The sequence below is a fragment of the Cyrtonyx montezumae genome, unplaced genomic scaffold (assembly GCF_038088225.1).
Source record: "Cyrtonyx montezumae isolate F1298 unplaced genomic scaffold, pur_monq_1.0 scaffold_36, whole genome shotgun sequence".
Classification (NCBI taxonomy): Eukaryota; Metazoa; Chordata; class Aves; order Galliformes; family Odontophoridae; genus Cyrtonyx; species Cyrtonyx montezumae.
The window spans coordinates 862,486-871,374 of NW_027072041.1; positions in this window are offsets into that span (position 1 = coordinate 862,486).

Sequence of the window (8,889 nt, forward strand, 5' to 3'; positions counted from 1 at the left end):
TGGGCTCACTGACTCCACTGTGCATCTGTGCAGTCAAAGAGAAGGCCCAGCTGCAATTCATGCTGCCCCCAGTCCTGCAAGAGGCCATTCCCTAGCACTACAAGCAGGGTCTGTACTGCTCATTAAGTAATGAAAACAGAAATAAATGACTGTTGCACAGACAAAACCTAGCTCTATACTCTGAGCAGAGCTCACACAGACTGTGGGTGATGCTGGCAGTGGAGTGGTATGGTGGTCTGCTGATCACAGATGTGGTCGAGGTCTCCTGATGTATATTCAGCCTATAGAAATTGCACTGCCATTAGTGTGTGCTGTCTTCTTGTTTCTCCTGGGCCTTTCCAGGCCTGTTTTCATTTGAGGGAGGAGTTCTGCTGTTTGTTTTCCTCTGTTTTGCTGTTCACCTTCAGCCAGGCCCAGGCACTGGTTCTGACCTGGCAGTGGGAAATCTGCACAGCTCCCTGGAGTGATGGAGGATAAATTGTGCTGTGTTCTGATGTGATGGGTGGTGGGCATGGTCTCTGTGGGGAGCAGCATTTCACCAATACTGAAATAACTCCAACAGTTCCTTCCATGGCATGTGTTTTAATTGCTGCCAGCAGCAGTTGCTCAATCCCAGTGAGGATTTGAAGGAGGCTCATCTACAGCAGCTCCTGAGATAAGAAAACAACCTGATTTACCCAGTGGATGTCTATTTGCTACAAGGAATATCAGGAACACAAAATCTCTGGCCATCTTCTGGTTTTGTTATTGCTCTTTCTCAGGTGTGTAGCCAGAGGCGGAAACTCTCCTGCATACCAGATCCCTGCAGAATTTGGTGTAAGTTAAAGGAAAGCACACGTATGGTATTCTGGTGGAAAAAAAAAATTGGGTTGTGAAGCACAACTGGGGGGCAAGGAATGACAGCTGTCATGGAATTCAAAGCCAAAATGGCACACATCACATTGTTTCTTACCACAGGTAGTGCAGCTCTCAAGGCAGCACAGAGCTGCACAGCATTATATGTTTGTCTGAAGTACTGCCATCATATCTTGAACCACATGGATGGCCCAGAAGGACTGTTTGAAAAAACGGTTTGCAAAAACCTGCTGTTTGCTGCTCTCTGGGCAGAGTTTTTGCTTTTCAGGTGTATTTAATGACTTTGAAGGACAAAATGTTTCAATAGCGTGATAATTGCAAGAAACAGCACATTTTACTAGCACATCATTCCTATTAGTAAATTGCTGCTTTCTCTGCCCTTTTATGCTTCCCATGAGTGCCCCTCACTGCCCCTCATTCTGCCAGATGTTTCTCCACCAGCCTTACCTCATGGCCCGCATCAACTTAGACAAGTCTCTTCTATCATACTATCCTCTTGGTCCTGATTTAGATCAGCTCATGTGTATGTCCCTGCCATAGATGCCATTGCTGAAGTACTCTGTCTTTTCACCTGGACACAGCAAAGACATTCCAACATATGGCACTGCTCTGGATACTTAAAAAGACCCTAGAAATGGGTAAGAGAAACATCTCCACATTATGCCAGTCCTGGTATAACTGTTTTAGTTGTGAGTGAAAATGAGCTTTCAGATACCACCTTGAAACAAACAATATTTATCATACAATGTTAGCCACTGAGCAATATTTAACCTCTCTATCTCGACCACTGCGGGCAGGGGAGAAAAAAATGAGAGATGAAATAAAAGGAGATGTTTTTCTTTAAAAACAATCTGTGCTGGTCTCATCCTCAGGGCGGGGGATGGGACTGTTTTCAGACACGTCTTAGCAAGCAGTGAATTAGGCAACACGCAAATGGTTACAGCACCACTGGGACCTTTACCAAAGCTGCCCAGGGAACCAGGGCCTGGATATAGGAGAAGGTGACAGTGATGAAGAGAAAACCTTGTACAGGTCACCATTTTTGCCTACACCACTGAGAAGACTCCAGCCATCCAGATAAACAATTAGCAACTAGGCAATTCTCTGTTCCTTATTAAACACACCTGAATGCTCCCTCTGGTATCTCCTCATTCATACGCCTCTTTCAGTGCCACTGAGCAACTTTTAACCTCTATGTCTTCAACTCAGAAAGAGATGGAAGAAATGGAAATTGACAGAAATGTATTAAAGGATGATCAGAAGTCAGAAAAGTTTCTTCATCGGTCAGCTATATGGAGACACAGACACAAAAAAAGAGATTACAAATAGGAAGGCAGATCCCACCAGCAATGAAAGGCAAAGAGATCAGCTGGCAGAATCTGCTCACGCATCTCTAAGTTTATGAACAAATAGGCAATAAGTGAAACGAGGATATGGCAGCTTCACCCTCAGCACAAGGAGGCATTTCTTCTTACCAGACAAAACTAAACCATGTGACCCATAACTGTTAGATGTTCTATCTCTGTCAGTTTTACCTAGCTCAGAAAACGTGTAGAACAAATTCACAGAAGTCTATGGATAAAGTCAGAGTAGAAGAGAAGAGCCACCACATCTGTAAAGCAAACATTACCATAGTCAGGAGGAATACACTCTGACTCAGCAAACAGCCAAACAGTGATGCTGAGCAGGGAGATGTGTGATACTCCTGCCCACAGTGAGCTTTTCACGGAGAACTGCAGCTGCTCACTGCCAGGCCTCACATTCATGCAAAATCACTTAAAAAATGGGCTGATGTATTGTGGTGAAACTCCACTTGCATCCCCTTTGTCCCCTATCCTAAAGCTGGACATCCGTACCTGCAGGCAGCAGGTTGTCTTGTGTCATCTAAAGATGCGTGCTGCTTCCATGCTCTTGTCTGGAAACAAACATGTCTGCTGTTCTCAGCAGAAGCCATTCTGCAGAACACAGATAATGTTTTGTACAAAAATAAAAAATAAAAATAAAAAATAAAAAAGTCTGCTTAGTGTGGAAAAGAAATAGTCCTCATGAGCATTACAGAGCATCACAGAGCAAATGGGAGCCAGACTTCCCCCAGAGGTAACCTGGCCTGGTCACAGGAAGTGGGATTTTGGTCCTTGGCAGTAGGAAGCACTCAGAAAGATGAGGCTCTGAGCTACTTGGTGTTTTCCTGTGGTGATCCCTGTGACTACAGCATTAGACTGGAAACCTCCAGAGACATATTTGGACATAAATCTATGTTAATTCTTGGAATCACATCCCATGCAGTGTGACCATCTTTGCAATCCAGGACAGATCATCCATGTTTAATCGAATACATTGAGTGTTTTTGACAGAAGGACATCCTCCATGTGTGGCTGTGACATCAGCCCATAATTTCTTGGGTGGTTCAGTGCTCAGCCTTCAGCTCTGTGAGTCATGCAGCACCTCTGCACTGCTACCTGCACCTCTACACTGCTGCCTGCCCTGCAGTCCTGGAAAGGCTTTGGGAGATACTGTATCTAGCACACACACTGCAGTACTTCTCGACCATCTTGCTGCAATTAATTATCTGCAACAGTGATTCCCACAGATCTCACAGGTGTTGCTTTTTCCCTGGTAGAAATGATAGCTAGGCTGAAAACTGGTATTTCATACCATTTTGGAGGCTGTCTGCTTGAAACAGCATGCTCCAAGTTGGTTGTAGACAATCTTTCATGCCCACTGAGCTAAGTGCAAGACAAAGCGTCCACATGACCCGGGGTGTGCTGACCAGGAAACGGGAAGGAAGCTCCCAGCGATCATCCTTAGGAACTGCACCCAGTAGCCCTCAAGTGGTGCCCTCCAGGGGATATTTTACAGAAAAGAAAAGCGATGCCTTGCTTGTAATCACCCTTCATATGAAAGTGTCTCCTACCAGCTGTACTACAAGCTAAGTGTCCCATTAATGTACACCAGGACCTGCAACACCAGCTCTACCGCAGTGAGGGATTCCTGTACAGATGGAAAAGGTGGGAATAGGCAGTGACACTGCCTGTGGCCCTGACATAGAGCAGCTTCTGTGGTTATAGCCCTTATAACACATAGGCCAAATAATCCATAGCACTTCCCCTCACCCCATGGTTGACATCACACACAATTTAGAGGACTGCTCTAGATGAGAAGACCATATGTTTTCATGCCTACAAGAGGTGAGCAAAATCATTACTGCAAGATACACTTGTTGGAACTAGAACAAGAAGTACAGTAGGCACACAGAGCTCAGACCGACAAGTTCAACTGAATTTCCCCATTAAAATCTTCACACCCCCTGCAACAACATTGTTTTTCTCTCTGTCTCACTTCTGCAATTTGCTGTTTCTGGAGGAAGTGAAAGGAGGCAGTGTTGCAAGACTAACAAGCCCTGAAGAGCATCTTCTGTCACTAAGAGAAAACTTTATGAAGCTGAGCATGTATGGGAGCACTTCACAAACCTGGAGAGACCTATCCTTGTGCTTGCTTACTGAGTACTGAGATAGCAACAAAGGCCATTCAAAGAACATACTTCTTTTTTTGCCTCACTTATTTCTCCAGTTCCTGACATACCTCAGGTATTTATTCATCAATTTCAGAAAAAATTAGCAGCTGAATGTACTCAGTTGACCTGGATCTAACTCCTCAAGAAAAGCCCAACTGTAATGTACATTGGCCTTGTCCCTGTTGCAACCAAGGAGCTCCACTCATTTGCTCATTTTAATGCAGCTGGAGGTCTCAGAAGTGACAGAAATTGATCAGGGGTGACTGGTGGTAAACAGTTAAATCTATCTGGCAACCAGCCACCAGTTGTGTTCCCCAGGGGATCAGTGCTGGGGCCTGTCCTGTTCAATGTCTTAATTGATGATCTGGGTGAGAGCACTGAGTGCACCCTCAGTAACTTCACAGATGACACCAAGTTGGCTGAAAGCATTGATTTGCCTGGGGGTAGGATACCCTAAAAAGGGATCTGAACAGGCTGGATAGCTGGGCTGAAGCCAGTGGGATGAGGTTCAACAAGACCAAGTGCCAGGTCCTGCACTTCTGCCACAACCACCCCAAGATGCATCAAGGGCTTGGGGTAGAGAGGCTGTAAGACTGTGTACAGGAAATGGGCCTGGGGGTGTTGGTCAGCACTCAGCTGAACATGAGGCAGCAGTGTGTCCAGGTGGCCAAAAAGGCCAATGGCATTCTGGCTTGTATGAGAAATAGTGTAGCCAGCAGGAGCAGGGAGGTGAGCATCCCTTTGTACTCAGCCCCGGTGAGGCAGCAACTCAAGTACTGTGTTCAGTGTTGGGCCCTTCATTACAGAAAAGACACTGAGGACTTGGAGTGTGCCCAGAGAAGGGCAGTGAAGCTGTGAGGGGTCTGGAGCAGAAGTCTTATGAGGAGCAGTTGATGGAACTGGGATTGTTCAGTCTGGAGAAAAGGAGGCTCAGGGGAGAGTTCACTGCTCTTTACAACTGCCTGAAGGGAGGTTGTGGTGAGGTGGGGGTCAGTCTCCACTCCCATGTAACTACCGATAGGACAAAAGGGAATGCCTTCAAGTTGCACCAGGGGAGGTTCAGGTTTTATATTAGAAAAAATGTCATCTCAGAAGGAGTGGTGAGGTGCTGGAACAGAGCTGCCCAGGGAGGTGGTGTTGTCAGCACCACTGGAGGTGTTCAAGAAACATTTAGATGCTGTACTGAGAGACGTGGTTCAGAGAGCAATTTAGTGGGCAGAGGGATGGTTGGACTCAGTGATCTCGGAGGTCTTTTCCAACCCTGGTGATTCTATGATTCTCTGTGACCAGCAATGCGTATCAATCTTACAACAGTGGACAAATGTTACCTTGTGAAACATTCTTTACACACTGTGCATGAAACAAAATTGCCTCAAACACAAATTCAGCACTGGATTTTAATCCAAAATCAGTGTCTTGGTTGAGGTAATGACATAATAATCAGTAACATTCTTATATGAGGCTCCCATGTTTCTACCAGATGACATTCTAGATATAGACACACATGTCATGCAGCAGTTGTGTGGTAATCATTGTGTACATACAGTGAGCACTCAGGGAATGGTTTTACAGATGTGCCTGGAACACCCAGGACTGTCTGAGCACAGGAAGGCTGACTACGGATGTTATGGGCCAGGACTTCAAACCCTGCAGGTCTTTTGGATCCACTGGTTGCTAAAAAAAAAAATTAAAAAATAAAAAACAGATGCCTTGGTCTCCACTAAGGATTCCTGGATACTGACAGTGCATTCTGAGATACTTATTGCTAGGTTACACTCTTTGAATAGACTACCACACACCCACAGATGCTGGGAAAAGAAGTAAAAAAACACCAGATTTTGTTTTTTGGACTGGAAAAGTTTATGTATGGGAAAAGGAGGACTTGCTGAGGGTTCATGACTCTAGCATCACTCCCCAGATCTTGAGGTCTCAACAGTAAAGAAACTGTACACTTCGTAGCTCATTCTGAGCTGTTTTCTTCTTCCACTCCCCAGCAACCTGAACAGAACATGCTGCATGCTGCAAGTCAGCAGGGCTAGTGGCTGAAAAAAGAAAAGTGATGAACCACAATACACCCACAAACCACTTTGCACAAGGGCTGCTCCAAAAGTAATGCCCCCTATTTTGTGATATCGCCCAACGACATCAGAATGGATGTCGGTGGTATGGCAGTAGGGGTTGCACCTTCCCACCAGTATCCCATTCAGTGTTGTTGCTGTGCAACAGATGACGGACAGCAGAGGGGTGGTCTGAATGAAAGACATCTGGCATGAAGTGTGGATGAAGAACAGGTGTATCACAGAATTCCTCCACGTGGAAAAGATGGCACCCACTGACATCCACTGATGTTCAGTAAACGTTTCTGCACACCAAAAAGCAGACGTAAACATGGTGAGAAGCAGGTGGGGTGGCACATTTCAGCACCGGTGACAGAGACAGTGTGTGAGCTCCATTTCTGCAATCTTAACAAGTACAGCATGCAGGCTCTTGTTCAATGCTGATGAAAATGCATAGCTAATGGTGATGACTATGTTGAAAAAAATATGTTTTGTAGCTGATAATTTGCTCGATCAAATAGTGTTATTGTGCTCTTTGTATCTGATGTAGTTTCAGTGGAAATAAATAAATAGGAAGGATTACTTTCAGAGCAATCTACGTATATAAGATTTATGAATAATTTAAGGTATGGATTCCAAGTGCTTTAAGATCCCCTGAGTCTACAGGAGGAGTTAATTTGTTCCTTGCTTCTCATAGGAGTCCAAATAAGTTCTGCTAACCAGAACTGCAATCCTCACATCAATGTACTTTTGCACATGCTGGCCAGCATCTCTTGCCACCAGTGCTGCCCAATACAGGTCTTTCTGAGAAGGTCTCACCAGGGTCTCAAGTATGCTTGGGCAACTTTGCAGTGCTGTCTGAAAATCACATTAAATACAGAGGAATGCACCCTGTTTGCCCTGCAAAGGGTTCCAAAATTATGCACTTTTCCAAACTGTTTGCCTTAAGACACCTGTATTTTTAATCAAAATATCTAATTACAAAAGTCTACAAAACACATTTCAACCAAACAGAATTTAAGCTGTTAAGAAGAAACAGTACCAACCCCAGGGAATGCACGTTTTGGAGCATTATGTCTGCCAGGGCAGCTGTAACATGGCAGAGCAACTCAGCACTGCCAGCCCTTGGAGAGACAAGGATATTTCTGACAGCACCATCCCAGAGCTGTCCCAGGACCCATCGTAATAATGTCTCTGCCTTCACCCCTCCGTCATGCTGGATGCCAGTGCTGCTGCATAGGAAAGCCTCAAGCTCCCAGCTCCGAATGACACAGCTGTGGTTTGGACTAATTCAGGAGCACGGCAGCTTTCACTGCAGTTGGTGTGTCTCTTAGGGCTACCTCCTTTCATTTTGTGAGGAAGAAAAAGGCTCAGTCAGGAGCTGGCTGCCTCATTCAGAACTGCACACTGTGAGTTGCAGCAGCAGTAATATCATCCACTTTGGTATCTACAGAGACAACACTCTGCTCAAATTTCTTGTCATCAAGTGTGTACACACATAAACCTGAACCATTATTCACATCTTTTGTTCTATAAATGACAGATTTGGAGGAACATGATTTAGGAAAAAAAATAAAATAAAAGGAAACAACTCAAGGTCTGCCAAATATGTAAAATGCATTCCTGGGCGGTAGAGGGGGTGGTCTGCTTGGAAGTTGCTGCGGTTTCAGCACTGTCGATGTGCATACAGATCGGCATCCTGGTAGCATCACATAGAGAACAGCTCAGCCAAGCGGCTTACCTGCATACTGAACCACAGCCAGCTGTGCTGCTCTGTCGGGCAGCCAAGAGAGCCGTGGTGCAATGACAGTACACCACGCGCTGTCATGATTCTCACTGGCTCTTTCAAAACGAGATAGATATCCTCTGATTTTACACACGGATCAACAGAAAGGAGATGTTCCCACCAGCTCGGGGCGTCAGCTGCATGGCAGGTGGAATTCCAAGCTCAGACTGCACAGAAATCAGTGAAGCTGCCGAGAGATACCCACTGCAGCAAAGGGCAAGACAGAGAGCAACCCAACACGAGTGAGATCTCTGGGGCTTTGAAAAAGATATGTTTTCAAAAATGGGGTAGCAGACTGCTTGCCCATCTCCCATGAAAACAAAAACGAAATACACAAGACTGAAAGCAAAATTCTGCCTTTTGGCTGGAGGTTCTCTGGTTGTAAAACCCTGACTGCAGCCTTTGCTGTACCAAGCATGAACATTCTTTTTACTTTTGGAAAATAATTACTGTCTTTCATATCGAATACAAAGCATTTTAGTAGGTACTTTTTAACTTTAATACTTGCAACTTAGCTAAATTAAAATCCTTGCCACTGTCATGGCTGCATTAATGTAAGAAATGCGCATGGCAGTGAAGCCGTAGAGCAGAAGTGTCTTCTGCCTGGTTCAGGCAGCCTCCAGTCAGAGGAGAACACATCTGGGTGGGATGGGAGGCTCGCAGCCAGGCGCTGTGGC